Source organism: Cetorhinus maximus, chromosome 11 (assembly GCF_964194155.1).
Source record: "Cetorhinus maximus chromosome 11, sCetMax3.hap1.1, whole genome shotgun sequence".
In the NCBI taxonomy this organism is placed as follows: domain Eukaryota; kingdom Metazoa; phylum Chordata; class Chondrichthyes; order Lamniformes; family Cetorhinidae; genus Cetorhinus; species Cetorhinus maximus.
In genome coordinates, this window is record NC_135889.1 from 50,422,494 (window position 1) to 50,443,713 (window position 21,220).

General features: G+C 40.9%; 1 protein-coding gene and 1 pseudogene across 2 annotated transcripts in view; both read right to left on the reverse strand.

The window, feature by feature from the left end:
• Positions 1 to 21,220, reverse strand: part of znf804a (zinc finger protein 804A) — a 358,009-nt gene that overhangs the window by 207,293 nt on the left and 129,496 nt on the right. The window lies entirely within an intron of this gene.
• On the reverse strand, positions 15,830 to 16,050 carry LOC144687015 (small nucleolar RNA SNORA53; annotated as a pseudogene).

Consider the following 21,220-nt stretch of genomic DNA (forward strand, 5'->3'; position numbering starts at 1 on the left):
AGAGGACTGGAGGACAGCCAATGTGGTACCGTTAATCAAGAAGGGAGGAAGGGAAAAACCAGGGTACTGCAGGCCAGTCAGTCTAACCTCAGTGGTGGAGAAACTATTGGAAGCAATTCTGAGGGACAGAATTAATCTACCCTTGGAGAGGCAGGGATTAATCAATGACAATCAGAATGGTTTTGTTAAGGGGAGGTCAAGTCTGACCAATTTGATTGAATTTTCCGAAGAGGTGACCAGGTGTATAGATGAGGGCAATGCATCTGACATAGTCTACTTCGCCTTCAGCAAGGCTTTTGATAAGGTCCCGCATAGGAGATTGATAACGAAGGGAAGAGCCCATGGGATCCAAGGCAATTTGGCAAATTGGATCCAGAACTGGCTGAGTGGCAGGAAGCAGAGGGTGATGGTCATTTTTGAGACTGGATGCCTGTGTCCAGTGGGGTTCCACAGGGGTCGGTTTTGGGTCCCTTGATGTTTGTGGTATATATAAACGATTTAGACTTGAATGTAGGAGGGTTGATCAGTAAGTTCGCGGATGACACGAAAATTAGTGGGGTGGTAAATTATGAGGAGGATAGCTTTAAATTACAGGAGGATATAGACGGGCTGGTCAGATGGGCTGATCAGTGACAAATAGAATTTAATCCAGGTAAGTGTGAGGTGATGCACTTGGGCAGGACAAACAAGGCATGGGAATACACAATGAATGGTAGGACCCTGGGAATTACCTTAAGGTAATGGGACAGGTAGATAAGGTGGTTAAGAAATCATATGGGATATTTGCCTTTATTAGCCGAGGCATAGAATATAAGAGCAAGGAGGTTATGCTGGAACTGTATAAAACGCTGGTTAGGCCACAGCTAGAGTATTGTGAGCAGTTCTGGAATCTACATTATAGGAAGGATGTGATCGCACTAAAGAGAGTGCAGAGGAGATTTAGCAGGATGTTGCCTGGGCTGGAGAGTTTTAGTTATGAGGAGAGATTGGATAGACTGGGGTTATTTTCCCGGGAGCAGAGGAGATTGAGGGGGGAGATGATTGAGGTGTATAAAATTATGAGGGGCATAGATAGGGTAGACAGGAAAGAACTTTTCCCCTTGGTGGAGGGATCAATAACCAGGGGGCATAGATTTAAGGTAATGGGCAGGAGGTTTAGCGGGGATGTGAGGAAGAACTTTTTCACCCAGAGAGTGGTCGGAACCTGGAACTCACTGCCTGAAAGGGTGGTAGAGGCAGAAACCCTCGTAACATATAAGAAGGATTCGGGTGTGCACTTGCGATGCCGTGGCATACAAGGCTATGGGCCTAGTGCTGGAAAATGGGATTAGAATAGTAAGGTATTTGTTTGACCAGTGCAGACGTGATGGGCCGAAGGGCATTTTTCTGTGCTGTAAACCTCTATAACTCTGTAACTCTATGACATGCCAGTTCAGCACTGAGTGAGTGCTGCACATTTAAACATGCATCATTTGATTTGAGAAATGAAACAGAGAATCTGCCTACCCCTCAGGTGGGCATAAAAGATCCCATGGCATTATTTTGAAGAACATCAGAGATGTTATCCTTAGTGCCCTGGCCTATATTTATCCCTCAACCAACATCACAACAGTTCATTTGGTCATTATCATATTGCTGCTTATGGGAGCTTGCTGTGTGGAAATTGGCTGCTGAGTTTCTTACATTACAACAGTGACTACACTTTGAAAGTAATTCTTTAGCCGTAAAGCCTTTTGAGACATCCAGTGCAAAAAACAAATAAATGCAACTTTTCCTTTTAATTAGCTAATTTTAATATTGTAAGAATAAAACAAGTGGAAAGAGTGGGTTTGGCAGGTGTGAAGCAAGTGGTTGCAATGTCAAATCCACTGTGTATCCTAAGTGTTGTTTTAAAACATAAATGTGGCTCTTCCAATCACATAGACACATTCTCTTGTGAATGTCTGCTTTGCATCTGCCAGATAAATTTTATTTTAAGAGGTGTTTTCAAACTGTCTTAGTTCTGCTGTATTCTTAGCTATGCAAGACTTATACTCAGGAAAGCAAAACATTGAGCCCTCCGTGAGTGTGAGAAATGATGACTCACTTTTACATGACAGACTCTCTGCATGTATGGAAATGTCATTCTCATTCATGCGCTTTGAATTTTATTTTCACAGTAGCAGTCAAAAATCGTTTCAGGTTGACATGCAAATTTAACTAATTTTATTTTTGTTCATTAACCATCCTGACTGCAGCTCTTTCGGTATTTTCGAACCACTGGTGAAATATTCCTCTTATGTCTGAAAGATTTCAAATTTTCAGCACCACTCTGCAGTATTTTGTTTTAATATTCATGTTTTAGTGTTCAAATGCTCCCTAATTTCATGTGTTAAAATTTAATTTTAAAACTTTTTGCTCCTATGTTAGATCTCATCCAAATTTTCACTCATTGATCTCCAGTGGGTGGTTCACTATATCTTTTTTCTCCTTATCCAGTGCCTTTTGTGGCTGGTCGAAGAGTTAGACATTAGTCTGGGCATGGATGCTTCATGTGGACTATCTTCGAGAGCAAATTATGAAACTTGCCTCTGCTCAGGACAGAATAAGAGTATTTTCAAGGCAAATATCTAATCTTTCCATGAAAAGCCCAACTCACGTCAGTGGAAATGGTTGATAACACTTCGAGAGAAAAGGTTATGATGTATCCTTTTTTAAATGGTGCTTAGTTTGTGGGGTTTTTTTCTTTTGATTTCCTTGGGGAAAACCTCTTGAAAAGTAACCTCTTTTGCACTTACTTTGGCTTCATAATTCATGTTTGTTTGCATCTCTTAATTTGGCACTGAGCTAGTCCAAGATCATGATTGCTTGGCTTAGTATTTTTGTTCTTACACCTTACAATAGGTACTTTTCTAGACAGAATCTTGTAGAATCATTGTAAAGTTACTTGGATAGATTAAGAATTGACAGCATTCCCATGGTCAATAAGTTATTATTAACAGCAGTGGATCTGCTTCAAGACCAGTTACAAGTGGTGTCCTACAGGGATCAGCTATTACTTTATCGCATCTATATAAACAACCTGCATATCGATTTTGGAGCAATGAACTGTATGTTTGGCAATGATATGAATATTTGTGCAAGTATTAGTGTGAGTTGAATATTAATTGAATTTAATTTGATGCAGGTGGTGGGCATTAACTGAGCATTTATTTAGGTTCCTATAAATAGGAACATGCTGGAATTGGGGTTTGGGTTTAGGAGGTATTTGCTTGTAGTGTGTAGTTCTGTGAAATGTATGTAAAGATTGGCACAACTGGGCTTTCTGGAGAGCAACAGGTAGAGCCGTGGAGAAAAACAAATTTCTGCCAGCAGATTTAGTTGCTCTGGGAGGATGAGGAAAATTGTGGGCAACAGTTTATAAACGGGACAAGTGCAGTGTTATTCATTTGAGCAGGCCCAACACCAAGTAAACTTTCACTTCGCGTGGAACAGAACTGAAATCAGTTGACAGAGAAAAGAATTGTAGCCTTAGGGTTCATAATTCTCTGGATGATCAGGAATAATGCCGAGATGTCATAACAAAAGCAAATAGGGTACTAGGTTGCATTAACAAGACTATTCATTGTAAGACAAAGAACATGATTTCATCCTTGTACAAGAGCTTAGTTACACCACATTTAAAATACTTCATTCAGTTTTGGTCATGACATATGTGTGATGTAGAGGTTCTGGAAAACTTTCAAAGAAGAGCAACAAGAATAATTCCTAATTTAATCAATCTGAAATGCACCAATAGAGATGAAAAGCTAGGTGTATTCACTTTAGGTAGGTGTAGACTTTGGGGTTATTTGACAGCAATCTATAAAATAGTTAACTGACTAGATTATGTTCCTTCTAATTATTTCCGTTTGATACATTGGGGAAGACAATGGAGAGACTATGTGTATAAGTTAAGCAAGTATGGAACTGGATGTGAGTGAGTTCCTCTTTTCCCAGAGGAGTGTAGACCTGTGGAACAAGTTGCCAACCCGTGCAGTGAATAGTGAGTGTTAAATCTCTGCATACCTTCAAAAGAGAGTTAGATCGGTTCATGACTGGGGCAAAGATCACATCTTAAAAGTAACAGGTGAAATATGCGATAATACCAGTAAGTCAGCGTGGTCTGTTAGATTTATTTTGATCCGAGGGGAACTTTCCAGTTTTTTTCCCTTCTAAATGGGCTTGGATTTTTAAAAATCTTTGCCTCGCTTAGGAGATCTCATTGCTCCTGATGGGTAGAATGCCTCTAATCATGATTCCTCAATCATCATGGCTTGATGGACCAGATGGCCATTTCCCGTTTATTATTTTTCTAGGTATATATCTATGTATCTTCTTACATTATTTAACCATTATTTCCATGGTTGCCTCATTTCTCTTCCTCTATGTACAATGGCCATCCATGTGGTAGTGTTCACTTGTTCACTTGCCCTGTGTTTGATTATGTGAGTCTGTTTACTATCGATGTTCACTGTGCTTGATTAGTTAAGTCTTGGTGTAGACTCAGTGCAAAATAAACAAATTGTAGAAGTTGTGGAAGCTAGAGCTGAAACCATGGAACAGGCTTTTAAAGCACTATGAAAAACATATGTTTCACACATAGAAATTACAACAAAGTGGCAATGAGGATGATGGAGAAAAGTTTAAATTTACTGACTCCAACACCTTTCCTTTCTTCGCAGGGAGATCCACCCATGCCATGGGATTAATGGGTTCAAGGCCTACACAGATGGACAGTCCAGGTGTAGCAGTGATTCACAAGAAGGTGATACTCATACAGAGCAGAGCAGAAGGCCAGAGGATATTTGAGCATTTCACAGAAGACACATCTATGTTTGATATGGCGGTAAGTGCTCTCAAAAAATGCTAGAGGCCGAAGAAAAATATGATGATGGAATGATATACATTCTACCAAAGATGCCAGGGAAATGGGGAGCCCATAAAACAATACCTAGCAACAGGTTGTGGCAGTTGGCTTCTACATGTAGTTTTGGCACACTAACTAATGAACTAATTTGTTTAACTTCAATTCCACAAGTTAGGGAACATCTCTTCATGGAGAATGATGATTTAATTTTGGAAAAAAGCCATGGTCCAAATCGAATCTGCTATGCTTGGTTCAAAGATGTTATTCAGAAAAGCACTCTCAGAATCAGGGTTGCAGACACAGCTTGCCCAACCAGATTAACTGCAAGGGTTACAGACAAAGAGACCTCAGCAGTCTTTTCAAAATGTACCCCATCATGGTCAAATACCTTCAGAACTGTACTCAAATTGTGGAGATGCTCATCAATTCACATCGCCATGTCCAGCTCAAGGGAAAAAAGTGTAACGCACACTTAAAGTGGATCCACTTCACAAAGGTATGGAGGTCAAAGCAGAGGACTTCATTGGTTCAGCACGTGGAGGAGTCTCTTCTTGGGAGTGAGGAATGGCATATATAAAGCATTATGAATGATAAATTCATGAGTCATTTTAGGGATTGCTCAGTCGAGATCATGAGCATCTCAGTGTCACTTCTCATCAACGTTGGCACGAAAGCATCTATTTGAGTGACGAACTCTACCATTGGTGTTTTTTGCAACTTTCTTTCACTTCTGCAACTTCAAGCTTACAATGACTCTATTATTCCAGTTTCAGAAACGATCACAGCTACAAAAACGTCACCCTAGACAGATTCATGTTCTAGGTAGTTAAAGGCAGAAGCCTTATGGGGGTAAATATTTTCGATAGGCTTGGATTTAAACTTGAAGGCTCCACCAGAGGACACATTAACATGATTGGTAGTGCAAACTATACACAAACTATAAACAATCTTGTTTACCGGATTTAGGGAGATTAAGGGGTACTGTCATGCTCCACATGTCAACACATCAATACCACTAACTGCAAAATTTGAAGCGGTTGCCATTTGCAATCCATCCTGAAGTGTCACAGGAGATGAAACAACTAGAAGCAGACAGTATCATTGAGTGAATTGACTTATCACCATGGATATCGAACCTAGTCATTGCACAATGCAAAAATGGCAATCTTGAACTATGTGTTGACCTTAAGATGGTCAACAAATCTATCATTCCAGACAAGTATCCACTTCCTACAATCCAAGAACTATCAGAGCCATTTCAGGACCCCACAGTCTTCATGAAACTCAACATGCAACAGAGCTATCTTCAGATACCACTAGCAGAGCAAAGCCGATATCTTACAGATTTTGTTACTCATGAAATGTTTCGGTAGTGCAGAATGCCCTATGGACTAAGTTCAGCACTGAGTGCATTCCAGATGATTGACATTAAGGAGACACTGAACCTGCTGGATGATGTCATTGTCCATTGAAGACACAAAGCAGAACACGATCAGCAGTTTTCAGCGGTACTCACTCGACTCATACTTCACAATTTGATGCTCAACAAGGAATACACATTCGCAGCATCCAAGATTTGCTTTCTTGACTTTGAGGGTACAGAGTGACAGCAGCTGGAATAAAGCCTACACGCAACAACGTCAAAGCCATTCATGCGCTTCTGACCCCGTCTGACTTGAAAGATTTGGCATTGTACCAACTGTTAGTACAAATTCATTCCTAAGTATGTATAGGTTGCGGAGCCTCTTCAGAAGCTACTGCACAATGGGAATGGACAATCACACAGCAAACAGCGCTGGATACATTAAAGGCAAAGATAGTATCTTCGCCAGTCCTTGCGCATTTCAACCCACATGTGGAAATTTATGTCACACGAGATGAGCCAGGAAATGTGATTAGAGCTGTAGTCTCAGAGTACATTGAGGGAAGTGAATAACCAATCGCTTATGCGTCATGCCAATGTCAGAAATTGAATGCAAATAATCTACTGGAGAGTAGGAAGCACTAGCCTGCATCTACTCTTATGAACATTAGCATAGGAATCTCTACGGTAGAAAGTTCACTCTCCGCACTAAACACCAAGTGCTGACTACATTTTTAGCTACATCAGGGATCTGGTCATCGGCCTCCCCCAGCATAATAGCTATTAACCTGTAATACTACAGCCTAGTCAGCTGCCTTTGAAGGAACCACTGCAAGCTGCTCAGATAACAGCACATAATATAATTTAAAGATAGTTGCTCAGCACTCCGTTCCTCCTACCTCACACCCCTGATTGCCTTCCTTCACTTTAGGTCCTGACTTTCAGCCCAGCTTCCTGGAAGAATCGTTGGATTCTCCACCCTCTTGCACACTAGCAGCGAGCTGCCAGTGAGCAATCAGTCAAAATATTCAGATGAGGCCTGACCATAACAATGCTCTAGGCCTTTTATGGCACCATTAGGCAGATATAGCACCACGCATACTCACTGCCCCCCCACAATATGTGCTCAAGTTAGTAATCACCATTCTTGTTTCCATCTCCTCCAATAAATTGCTCATTAAAATCAATGGGATGAAAATTGAGTGGTTTCTAGATAGAGCAAGAGAAGCCACACTGCCAAATTACTGCCCAGGCTGTAAAAATAAAATTGATCCCCACTGCATTTTACATATTTCCTCAGCAACTTTAATTTCCACATTTCATGTGCACAGAAGCATAACAAAGATAAGCTTATGTAAACAATCTCATTTTTGATTTGATTATAATATTATTAAACTACTAAATGTTAGAAATAAAAATACCTGGAAAAACTCAGCAGGTCTGGCAGCATCTGTGGAGAGGAACACAGTTAACGTTTCAAGTCCGTATGAAGAGTCATACGGACTTGAAACGTTAACTGTGTTCCTCTCCACAGATGCTGCCAGCCCTGCTGAGTTTTTCCAGGTATTTTTATTTTTGTTTTGGATTTCCAGCATCTGCAGTTTTTTGCTTTTATTAAATGTTAGAGTTGGTTTCTAGGCTTCAGCTTTTACAGGAGGGCTACTGATCTTAATCTTCTATCCATTATCATGATATACCCTTCTCATCAAATATTTAAATTAATCTCTTGACCTTCATTCTGATTTTACTGCTTAAACTTTGCTTGTTACTGACCGTAGTTTGGTTTCACTTTACGTTCATCATCACCTCAAACATTTCATTTAGTCTGTTTATGCTCTGGCTCCATGTGCTCAGTTTGTCTTCCGCTTCAGTATGTAGGATGATACCGTCAGGAAAGTTGAGATTTGAAATCTTCCTTCCATTAAACTCCCACTTCGCTTGCTAATCTCTGTAATACTTCTGCCACCATGTTTTTGTAGGAAGGTATTAAATAAATTACGCAATAACAAGTGAGTTGTCCAAATGTGACTGTTCTTTAGAACCCATCAGGATGTTCTTCACTGAACAATACTGAGTACACTTTGGTGGACAGAGTGCTTTCAGGGTGTTGATGAGTTTTGCAGGTACACCACTTTGTAAGGATTTCCTAATGTGCTTTCCCTTAGACTCTCAATTGCCTTTTGGAAATCAACAAATTATGGTACAATCTCAAGCGGTGATCAATGACTGCTTCCGACAATAGGTATAAAATAAAGATCTGCTTCAAATGTCACACTTAGATTACTGTCTGATGTTGCGTGCTACTCTTCTCTGGATAACACAAAAAAGGTTTTCAGTATAATGTTGCACCCATTATAACCATTATAATGTTGTATAATTTTGACATCTAGATTTGTTTTCAGTGTTTGATATCGTGGTCATAATTGGTCACACCCATTTCTTTGAAAAATTCAATCCTATCTGGTTAACACTAAAAGGCTTGAATTGTGACTACAGGAGGCACAAAGAATAAAGACATTTAATGGCAAATGCTCCCTACACATACACCTTCACCTTTTATATATCAGTTAAGCTGCCTCTCAAACCTTCAGATTAGCTAGCATCATGAAAATTCCTGACAGAAGAATTAGGTGTTAAATTTACTGACCATTCAGCCCTTGGTTATTACTAATTAAAACAGGGAATACTCAGCAGGTCTAAGGAGAAGAGTTGGCAATTCAGGTCGATGACCATTCATCAGAACTAACCTTTTTATTTTTTCCACAGGAGCCACCAGACTGGGGCTAAGTATTTCTAGCTTTTTATTTCAAACTTTCTACATCTGCAGTACCTCGTCTTTGCTCTATTATTATTTGTCTCATCAGTGAGAAATATGTAGATTCCAATTTTAGCTTAAAGGCTTTGTCTAAATGAACACAGAAAACAAAAGTAAAATTAGTGGTAAAACCTCTCTCACTACATCAATTCTAATACACCATGTGTATAAGTTGATAAGTTATAGCATTGCTTGTCTATTGGGGAAATGCAGGCAATATGTTTGCTATATTATCAGATCATCTAGGAAAAACTGAATTCTGGAGCATGTAAGCTTTACAATGACCCAGATTTTGAGGTCTGCAATTGTTAAATGTTCTTCTAAGGGAATGAGACTTCCCATTTGTAAATGTTTTCAGTGCCAGAGTAGCTGTTCAGCAATAATAACGGTTTAGTATGCCGTTAAAAATTCAATTACTCATAATGCCACAGGACTTAAGTTTATCGTTGTTCCTTTGCATAGGACGAGTAAGTAATTAAATTGACAAATTAATGATTTCTAAATGATTCCATCAGCGAAGACTACAGCAGCATATCCTGGGAGGAGCAGAATATCACTTTTATTTAATCCTTCATAGAGTCTGAAAATCACTGGCAATGTCAGCATTTATCTCTAATCCCTAACTGGCGTTGAGACGCTCATGGTGAGCCACCTTCTTGAACCTCTGCAGTCCTTGTGGTGGAGGTACATCCACAATGCTGCTAGGTAGCAAATTCCAGGATTTTGACCCAGTAACAGTGAAGTAACCTAGCAATATACTTCAAGATGAGGATTGTTTATGAGTTGGAGAGATGGTGGTGTTCCCATGTGCCTGCTCTCCTTGTTCTTCTAGATGGTAGAGGTCTCAGGTTTGGAAATTGCTGTCGAAGGAGCATTGACGAGATGCTACAATGCATCTTTTAGATGGTTCACACTGCTGCCACTATGTGATAATGGTGGAGGGAATGAATGTTCATTGTGATGGGTGGGGTGCCAATCTAGTGGGATGTTTTGTCCTTGATGGTGTTGAGCCTCTTGAGTGTTGTTGGGGCTGCACTTATCCAGGCAAGTCGGGAGTGTTCAATCACAGTCCTGACTTATGTCTATTAAATGGTGGACAGGCTTTGAGGAGTCAGGAGGTGGGTTACTCGCTGCCAAATTCCCAGCCTCTGACCTTCTCTTGTAGCCACAGTATTTATATAGCTGGTCTATTAAAGTTTCTGTCAATGGTAACCCAAAGGTGTTAATGATGGAGGATTCAGCTATAATGCCATTGAACGTCAAAGGGAGAGGATTAGATTCTCTCTTGTTGGATATGGTCATTGTCTGGCACTTGTGTGGCATGAATGTTATTTACAGCTTCTCAACCCAAGCCTGAATACTGTCCAGCTCTTGTTGCACATGGGCACGGTCTGCTTCAGCGCCTGTGGTGTGGCAAATGGTGTTGAAAATTGTGCAATCATTGGTGAACATCCCCACTTCTGACCTTATGATGGAAAGAAGGTAATTGATGAAGCAGCTGAAGATGGTTAGACCTTGAATACTACCCTGTGGAACTTCTGCAGTGATGTCCTGGGATTGTGATGATTGACCTCCAACAACCACAGCCATCTTCCTTTGTGCTAGGTATGACTTGAGCTAGTGAGGAGTTTCCCCCAATTCCCACTGACTTCAATTTTATTCAGGCAACTTGATGCCACACTCAGTCAAATGTTGCATGATGCAGATTTCTGCATTTAACTGCACATATTTAGATGCCAAAAGCTTCTGTCAGTTTTACATAGTAATAATAGCAAGCACAAACAGCCTCACTGTTATATCCACAACAAATTCCAGGCCATTATGTGTTGCATTATGGACACAAAGGATTTAGCTTTCAAATGATTTTGTTTCACTACAGTTTCCGATATGAATTTATTTTTTGTTACTATTTGTTTGTCAGCAAAATTCAAAACTTATACTCAATAAACTCTGGCACATTTTTCTCTGCTCCCAGGGAAATCACATACAAATGCTATATAAAATAAAGATGTATTTGAACTGTTGTATACTGAGTGCTGTAAATGAGGAGAAGATTGAGAGAGTTCAGGCTACCATACTGAGCATGTTTAAATTTGCAAATGGTAATGATCATATAGTTTGCCAGTTATAAAGCTCTGAAAATTATAACATCTAATGTTTTGTGACTGTACAAGCTTCACTTTGTGTGGTCAGACATCTGTCTCTTAGGTACAAACTTAGTCATTGACATAATCCAGCAAAATTTGTAGATAAATGAATGACAACTTCATCCGACCAAAGTGTAAAGTCAAATTGTCCCACAACATGGAAAAATTGTACAACAGTGAACTCACAAATATCTTGAGAACCATATCTTGAGTACAGTTGTGAAAGTAGCAATTAACCCAAGTGCTTAAAACATGGAATACAATTTTTTAAGCTCTTGAACCATCTATATATAGATACTACCCACTAAACCGGGGTCATGCGTGATTATGTTATTTAGCTTTACTATAGTGTGTATATATCTACTTTAATCATCAAAATGTATATTTCCAGAGTTTAGTAGGTGTGCAGTGTGAATCAGTAAAGAAGGCAGCTTTTTGGCCTTACCTGTTTATTTCCTACTTCCTCAAAGTATTCTCTTGCATTGTGAGCATTTTGGTTATGTGCAAAAATATGTCCATACATAACATTAATTAGAAAAAGCACAATAACTCTCTCTCTTACAAAGTGAAATGGAAGTGTAGAAGCCATTTCAATGGTCTTCCCCTGTGACTTCAAGATAATCATAACAGACCCCCAATCAAATGGGAGTTAATAAAGGAGTATCCGCCAATGGAGTGGAGAATTCCTGCTCGAGATTAATATAGGTCTGCCAATCTCCCAGGTCCCTCTGCCTAACAGTTAGGAACAATACATTTATCATTTTCTGACACAAATAGGGGCAGAAAATGCAGTTGTCAAATGCAGAGGACAATTTGCTTGTCTAATGTTAGCTGTGGTTTCATTGGAAAATGACGAGTGAAAAACTCAGGGGAGGTATCTCTTCTCTAATGGGTTAAATTCAATTTTCATCTGATGGATATTAGAGTAATTTGTTTTTGCTGGGTATTTGTTCAAATGATTGATCTGAGAGGAGATGTGATAATGGTAAAGCTATAGGGAAACCTCACTCAAGATAGTCACTGTTAGGTTCATATTATAGTTAAGAAAGTTCTGCTTGGTTTTATTGTGCATCAAATCACATTATGATTTAGGATGTATCATGATCAGCAGTTATAGAGTGTTTTCACTTCAGTTCACACAAGCCTGAATAGTTGAAGCATTAAAATAAACTACACAATACATTGGTTTCACCAAAGTGACATTCAGGTTGATTTTAATGACCAACTATAATGATATACGCCAATATTAGGTTATGAAATAATAAATTCGTTTTCATGATGTGCGCTAAGAATATTTTTGGTGTCTACGTATCAAGTGTTACAGCTACGTTTTCTCTGCCGTGATTTTTTTTCTTGATTATTGTCCATTTCAAGTGTTTCGATATGAACTTGCAAATGTGCATTGCCAGAACAGCTTCTGGAGCCAGTTACAAGAACAGCAAATCTACGCTGTAAGCATCCAATCAGGACACAGCTGCAAAACAGTCTCTTCACTCATCTTAAGCAGCAAAGGAACTGCTGAACTAGCTTAAATAGTGAGGAAATCTATAACATAGCTGTGCCCTAAAGGAATCCGAGCTCTAACACAATAGCCGAGTGCCACTGACAACAAAACTCATTTTAGCAACAAGGGACTTGTAATATTACAGGATGGCACTGATTCAAAGCAATAGTAGTTTGGTGGTGTTAGGGGAATGTGGTCACAAAGAACAACCCCAATCAATCTCCCATTATAAGAATTCGGAAAGAAATAAAGGCAAAGTTCCATAACATTGAATAGGTTTACAACAGTTAGCCAACATTATTGATATTATGAAGGGACATGAAGAAGAAATTATTTTGGGTTTCATAGTAATGTTGTAACTGTTTAAACAAATGTTTCATATGCAAACCATAGATGTATACGCACAAGAAATCTAAAAGTATGTTGCAATTTAAATTAAATGATGCTCACAGATCAAGGTGACCAAATGTATAACAAAAAAGGCTTGTAGAGAAAGTAATGCATATTTTCTTATTGTATTATCTATGGTGTGATAGTACAAGGTAGCCAATGAGAGGCGGAATAAATATGGCTGTTGTGCTCTATTTTAATGTACTTTGCTTTTATTAACTGAGACAATATGCTATTCAGTCAACATGGGCTGAGTTTTACCAGCCCACCATGGGTCCCATCATTGCACATGATGAATGCGGCAGGCCAACTGCAATCATGTGCCAGTTGGCATGACAGGCACAAGGCCTGTCTTGTCGCTGGATGGAGATGGGTGACAAAGATGCAGGTGTTGGTGCCATATTTAAAACATTGCCAGCCCTGCATGGAAACCTGAGTGCAACTGGAGCCCCCCCACCCCAACCACCTCCAGCTCTGCCTCTGTTGCTGATGGACTCCCCCTCTGCCTCTGTTGCTGATGGGCTCCCCCTCTGCCTCTGTTGCTGATGGACTCCCCCTCTGCTGTTGCTGATGGCCTCCCCCTCTGCTGTTGCTGATGGGCTCCCCCTCTGCTGTTGCTGTTGTACTCCCTATCATTCCTCAGTACCTGCCACCAGTGTAGATATTGTCATTCGGGTTTAGATTCTGACTCACAAACTGTTGAGAGCACCACACACCTCCCCAGGTAGCTGATGGAGGCAGCGACAGGTGAGGGCACTGACAGATGGAGGACAGTGGGAGGTCCTACCCATTCTGAGACCAAGCTGGACAATGAAGCATTGATGTTAGCAACAAAGAAAAAGCTGCGGTTGCAGCGAGATCTTACAGAACATCTGACAAACTTGTCAGAGACAATGTGCAACAATGAGCTGATGATGGAGGAATCCATCCAGGCTATGAGTACTGCCATATCTCAAACATGTGGGCATATGTCTTCCTCCATTGAGAGATTGGCAACCCTCATGGGCAGCCAGATCCTGCAAATATGTGTATAAGTGCATACCTTTGCCTTGTCCCTGAATTCACCACAGTGAGCGGCAAACAAGAGGGGGTTGAGGCACTTGGAGACTCCAGCAGGTCCTCATCCTTCTCTGATCAGCAAGGAGGTTCAAGTGAGCCTTGAAAGAGATGAAAAGTGCCTGCCCTCCACATCTGGGGGCTCCTCTCAGGGTGCTTCAGGTGTAGACAATGGCTCCTCAGCCCATCTGCCAGTGATCCATGGGGATGGTAACATAGTGGCAATGTTACTGGACTAGTAATTCAGAGGCCTGGACTAATGCTTCAGAGACATGAGCTTGAATCCCACTATGGCAGCTGGGAGGAAAGTGAATTCACTTAGTTAATAACACTGAAATAAAATGTTAGTCTCATTAATAATTGTCATCAAAAACCCAATTGGTTCACTAATATCCTTCAGGGTAGGGGATCTGACAATCTTACCTGGTCTGGCTTGTGTGTGAATCCAGACTCTCAGCAATGTGGTTGACTCTTAACTGCCCTCTGAAATGGCCTAGCAACGCACTCAATTCAAGAACAGTTCGGGATGGGCAATAAATGCTGGCCTTGCTAATCCCTCTCACGTCCCAAGGATGAATTAAAAAGGAGTGCCCAGCTCCTCTGGCGGTGACAAATGTGGAGGTTTGTGTGCAGGAGCCCATCAGCCAGCTGGGACCCTCTAGGCATCAGGCTGCCAGAGGACAGCTGCCATAGTCATCCTGTCTCCACCTCAGATGTGGGATTAGGGCAGCACCCCGTGGAGTCTCACAGATATTAAAAAATTGCCTTTGTTATTGGTTGTTGAGAGACTTTAGATAAAGGGACATGACTTTCATTGTGGAAAATCTCTCATGCTTTCCTTCATGCCTTGGCAGATGCCACCTTCACCTTTGCTCCCTCAATCGGCTGCCAATGTGAGTCCTGGCCTCATTTGTTTACCCTTTAAGGTAAGTTTGGTAGTAAGCTGGGCATTCAGTGCTGGAATTCAACTAGAAGGAAATGACAGGCAGTATACATCAAGGTGAGTCTTTATTGAGTTCACTAGGAAGGGGTATCATGGTTGCAGGAATCAGGTATGTATTACATTTTCCCGAGCCTCCCTAGTAAGTCTTTCAATGCCCCTTGCCTCCTTTTCAAGAGCTTCCTCATTTTTGTGTGCTGCCAGCCCATTCCCCCAAATCCACCTTGTCAAATGGAGACTGGCGATCAGTCGTGTTCTCTTGATGCAAGGCCACCCCTCTGCAGTTCTAGATTGCTTAGAGCACAGTAGACCACCACAATACACATCACCCTCACTGGGCAAACAGGAGGACTCCACCAGGTCAACTGAGGCATCAAAATCTCATTTTCAGCAGCCCAATGAACTGCTTGATGGTCGCTTGCATGAATCCATGGCAGGTATAGTATCTCTTGTCTGCTGCAAGGCATGGGTTCCTCACAAGCTTGAGTAGCCATGTTTACAATGGGCCACCCTTATCCCCAAGAATCCATCCACGAAGGCAAACGGGGGGACCAGAAAAAGCCGTGGCACCTGGGAATGCGTTAGTCTTTAGGTGTCGTGGCTGTTTTCTGGGAACTGTGCAGATACCTGAAGGATTCCTTGGGTGGTTGCAGACCATTTGCGCATTGGTGGAATGGAACATCTCACAATTCATTGCAATATTTAAACCAGATGGAGTTTGCTAAATGTGTCCACAGAGCAGCAAAGTCCTGATGACAGAAACAGCCTGGAGTAACAGGTTATTTACATCAGAACAGAGGGGCTACCGTGCAGGTACATTACTTTAACACGCCAATGACTCAAGCACATTTGACTGTACAACCATTCAAGAGACCCGCTAATGAAGGTCACCGACTGTTTTGTGGGAGCCTTGATGGCCACGTGCATGCAGTCAATGAAACCTTGCACCTGGTGCTTGCTTGGAATGTATGGTTAAGGTTGGTTAACGCATGTCTGAATTATGGTGTCAGTGGAGACAGAGTGTGGTGGGGCCATGGTACCCCTGCTAGGAGGCCAAAGCCTCCAAGTGGGGCTGGTTAGATGCCAACTCCCCTATGACATGCCCCTTGATTCAAGGTATCATCCTACCAAGTTTGGTTGAGATTTTCCCAAGGACCTCAGAGGAGTTTGCCAACAAGCAAACAGACAGACAAATCACTTTTATATATAAAGATATTTTGTAGTGTAGAGTCATCTATGCTGTCCTCCATTTTGGAGAGTTGTGAATAAAGTTAATTCAATAATGGCTGTCTGCAGTTGAGTTATTAGTCTTTTATCAGTGTAGTACACAACAGAGAGATGGCAACAAGGATGGGATCGAATTTTCTTTTACATTTCATTTGAGAAATTAACAACTGGGGAATATTGTGGCACACTTTCTGGAACTTCTAAAGTTGAACTTTGGAAGCATGAGTAATTTAGAAGATGGTTTTGTGTGCACATGAACAGCTTGGTGAGTCAGCACAGTATGTAATTGAAAAAAAACGCCACTGAAGCATTTTTGGGCACAATGGGAAATTCAACCCCAACAATTAGGACTGATATAATTGAAAAGGAAGGTTACACATTTGCTGAAAGTGAATAAAATAGGAAATGAGGATAAAGTAAAGGTTTTCCTCACCAGGTGCTGATGATGATGATACAATCAGTATTGCCCACGAGACCCTGGACGACAGAATATACTGACATTAGTGAGATTATGGCACTACTAGTAATGAAATTGCACTGAGAGTTGCATTCCATCAAAGGAAGCAGTTGCCAAGTGGTAGATGAAGAAACTCTCTCACCACTGTAGGTGTGGCCCGAACTTCGAAATCAACCTTCAAGACACTTTCATAGGAGGCCTAAAGAAATAAAGCCCAGGCCAAGCTTTTGAATAAAGGCAATAGGCTGGCATGAAAGGAGCCCCGCAGTGAGGCCACCGCAATGCAAATGGCAGAAAGAGATAGTTGCAGATTACAAGGGAGCTCCTTTCCTGAGCTGGCAGGGGAGCTCCATCGGATTTCAGCAGGATCCTGGCCACAGCAGCCAAGTTCACAGTCTCAGAGATTTAGATAATACTGTTGCCGTGGTAACCACCAACCATCAAAATGCCCCCATTTCCAATTAAAGTGCTATGGCTGTGGGAAAGTCAATCATATACAGACAGCATGCAGGAGTAGAAGAAAAAATAACGCTCCAGTTTGCGGCCAAGCTCCAGGTCACAGCCATGCACCAGATTAAGGTCGTCATGGATCTAAAGCTTGTACAGGAGCCTGGAAGGCCTCGAATGCACATATGATAGATATGGAAACAGAAGTTGATGAAGTTCGGAGCAAGAAAAGCAGCACATGGAGGATGACAGTAATAGGGCTGAAGGTATAATTCCAGTACCCACAGTAAAATGAAAATCAGAGATTCGTAACTGACTTTCATCTTTGATACAGCTGCAGTCGTGTCTGTTATCTCAGAAGGAGGGAACAAGAAGTTCCTAAGTCACATCGCCTTATGCAAAACTGGTGTGAAACTGATTAGTTATTCCAATAACAGTATTTCAGTGTTAGATGAAGTTAGTGTTGGGGTGGAATAAGATGATGCATCTTATTACTTGCCTTTGGTAGTAGTAGGATGAAACCACGTTTCCCTGATGGGAAGGAGTTCACTTAAGAAGATACGGTTAAACTGGGCTTAGTTATTTACAGGAGGGATCAGTAAGAGTACGTCTGCCACTGAGGAAGTGCTAAGAGAGCACAATGAGGTCTTTGACCAAGGAAGACCAAATGATAAAATTCAACATCACAAGGATGAAGTCAAGATAAAGAGCAATGTACAGCTGACATTTTGCAAGGCTAAGCCAGAGCAGTGCAAGGCTAAGCAGTGGCAAGAAGCTATTTTTGGTATCCAAAGGTAGTTAGAGATATTGAAGAGCACACAAAAAGCTGTGAAGCGTGTCTCAGAATGAGAAATGATCCAACCAAGGTTCCTTTGATTCCATGGTCAAACACACAAAAACATTGGCAACAAGTGCATTTTAATTACTTTGAAGTGGAAGGGAAAGAGTACCTTGTTTTGGTCAATAGCTATAGCAAGCAGATAAATGTTAAACCTATGCTTAATACACAAGTGCCAAAACTGTTAAGGTTTTGAGAAGTTGTTTGCAATTTATTGTTTGCCAGAGATGTTGCAGTCAGATAATGGTCGACAATTTATCTCAGAAGAGTTTGCAATATTTCTGAGTGAGAATGGAATCAAACACACTCTAGTATCACCATATCACCTAACATCGAATGGGGCTACAGGAAGATTCTGATGAGGTCTTTGCAGAAGTGTTTGCAAGGTGACAAGCTAGGTTGTAATTTCCATGTTTCTCTTTGACACAGGCTAGACAATTCTCTGTTCTCTTACTGAAAAACCCCAGGGTCTACAACACATTGCTCACCTTATGAGTTAGTGTTTAAACACGGTCCTAGGACAAGCTTTAGTTTGCTAAGCCTTATGCCAATAGCAAAGTAAGAGAAAAACAAGACAAAGTGAAAACGAGTAATGATACACCAGGCATAAAAATTAGAGGGTTCAGTGCTGGTCAGAATGTTATGATGAAAAACCACCAAGGAATAAGGAGAAGTATATGATTTGAGTTATAAAGAGACTAGGTGCCTTCACATATCTAGTGAAGATTGGAGAGAGACTCCATCAGTGCCATGTAGATCATTTGCTTGAAAGAAGAAATCTGATGAAAGGAGAGTATGATAACCCTCCCAAAGTCCAAATTACTTCTACAGTTCGAAGTGAAAGTCAGAAAGAAAGTGGAAGTGACAAAGGAACTGAAAGTTTGACGGTATCACAGGATCCACTGGTAGCGCAAAGTAAGCCAGGATGTTTGACTACATCTAATCAATCAATCCACAGTCCCAACCATTAAGTGGTGTTGGTAGTCAAAATCAAAATCTATGTTTAACACAGTCAAAGATGTTGAGAGAGCAGAGTCAAGCGAATGGAAATGGAAGAAGATACCAAAACAGGAAGAGAAAGAAGCCAGATGGGCTAATTGAAAGTAGGTAGGAAAGAAGAAAAGGTTGTTATTTTCATTATTTCTTGTCAAATGATATTTTTGTTAAATATACAATTATTTTAAGGAAAAACATTCTTTTTATTTACATATAAATTAATCTGGTAATTTTGGTCTCACACACACACACACACATATATATGTTTTAGTTGTGATTACAGTCAAACATTTTAAGGTCAGACATTGTCGATGATGGTTTATATTGAATTTTGGAAAATTATGTACATATACATTTTACATTTTAATCAGTAAGTGAGTAAGGAGTGTAGTGTAGAGCCCTCTCTGCTGTCCTCTCTGTTGGGGAGGCGGAAACAAAGTGAGTTCAATGATAGCTGCTTGCAATTGAACATGTGTTAGTCTTTTCTCAGTGCAGTGCGCACCATTTTTCTCTGACATAAAAAGGAAATTAAAATGGAGATTAAGATGCACCTCACATTCATCCACCCTACCTTGCACTTCCTTCCCAGTCTTTGTGCTGCTCATTTCACAATCCTTCTTCAATCTGATTGGTTAAGGAAATTCACAGTTGCTTGCTCTGTTCATTTAGGCCCCAGATGCCTGGCTTGCCTCGCTGAGACATCATCAGGTCACACATTCAGCAATGTTACAGAAAAAATGTAAATATCTAAACTTGCAAGGGCAAGTCTAACCGATGGCAGATGCTGTTAGATTCCTAGCTACAGCAAATTACAATTGAGTATGTTTCCTGTGTGTGCTGTAAATATTTATGGTGTTATCGACCTTTACTTTCACTTGAAACTGCAGAGCTGATAATTGACTGTGTTTCAAGTTCACTGTGAAATGGGTGGCAGAATTTGTCCAATGTATTGTTTAAGTCTAAGCAATATAAGGTACTGCTGCCTTGTGAAGTTTATGTGGTTTCATTTTGATGGGCTGCAGCTTGCTTTGGGATAGTTTGTAACAACTGTGATGGGTTTCCTGATGTCCTCTATGCTCCTTCTCCAGCTTGTCTTCCAGCTGCCTCTCCACAATTTGCTAACCAATTACTGCAGTATTCCCAATGGTGGTTACAAAAAAAACAATCAACAGTTCAACAGCATTGCACGGATGTTTTCCTGCCACTTTTAGAGATGGTGCTTTTTCTTCCAATGGATGCCAGGTCTGGGTGTGCTTCAAGCCAACCATAAACGTGTATCTTTTACCAAGACTCACTGTTCAAAGTTTCTTCATGATTACTTTTACTTGCCAAGCAAAAGCAAGCTCTTCACAGGCCAAAATTCCATGATTCTAACCTACCACTGTAACTATGAACAGTGGACCTCCAGAGGGGTGTGTCCTTCCATGCTCTTTTAGTCAGGCTGAAGACTCATCTCATTTCCTGCCATTGGCTGTTTTTGCCTGTCTAGACTACTCTCCTAGTCTGATATATGCCAAAGGGAAATTCATGGTCAAAATTTTTCTTTGTTTTCTGGTTGTTCATTCATTACACTTTAGTTGGCCACTTGTAACTGCCTCTCCATCAGAGTTTCTGGGATTCAGACAACTGAAATGCATACAGCTGGTGTCTGTGCCAATATTGACGTGTCTTGGGCGCTCTTCAATTGTGGAAGGAAGGAATACAGAAATTATGGCTTTGGACAACCATTTTCAGGAGAAACCAGCAGTACAGCTGCTAATTCAGTGTCAAAGTAAAGTTGATGGCTCTTCTACTGTTCTGTTGTATTGAATAATAGCAACTAGCTAGTGTCTGAGACACAGGAGGCTGGAGAGGTGGGAATTCTGGCACCAACGCTCCTTCAATTCCATGCTGCAAGGGGAGGTAGCTACGAGGATGAGGAAATTCTTATGACATTTTCTTCATGGTGGAGCCTCAGCATTACTGCTCCTACCCATTTCCCACTATCGCTTATCCTTGTCCATCCAAGTCCGTCACAGGTCTCAAGGAACATTGGAGCCAAGATGCTTTATTTTGTTTCGCTTTAGTCTGCTAGTTATGCTTCAGCAGCAGCTCAGCTCGGGCTGCAACCTGCTGTGAAAACTGTTTAAATGTCATATTGACGTCTTGGCAA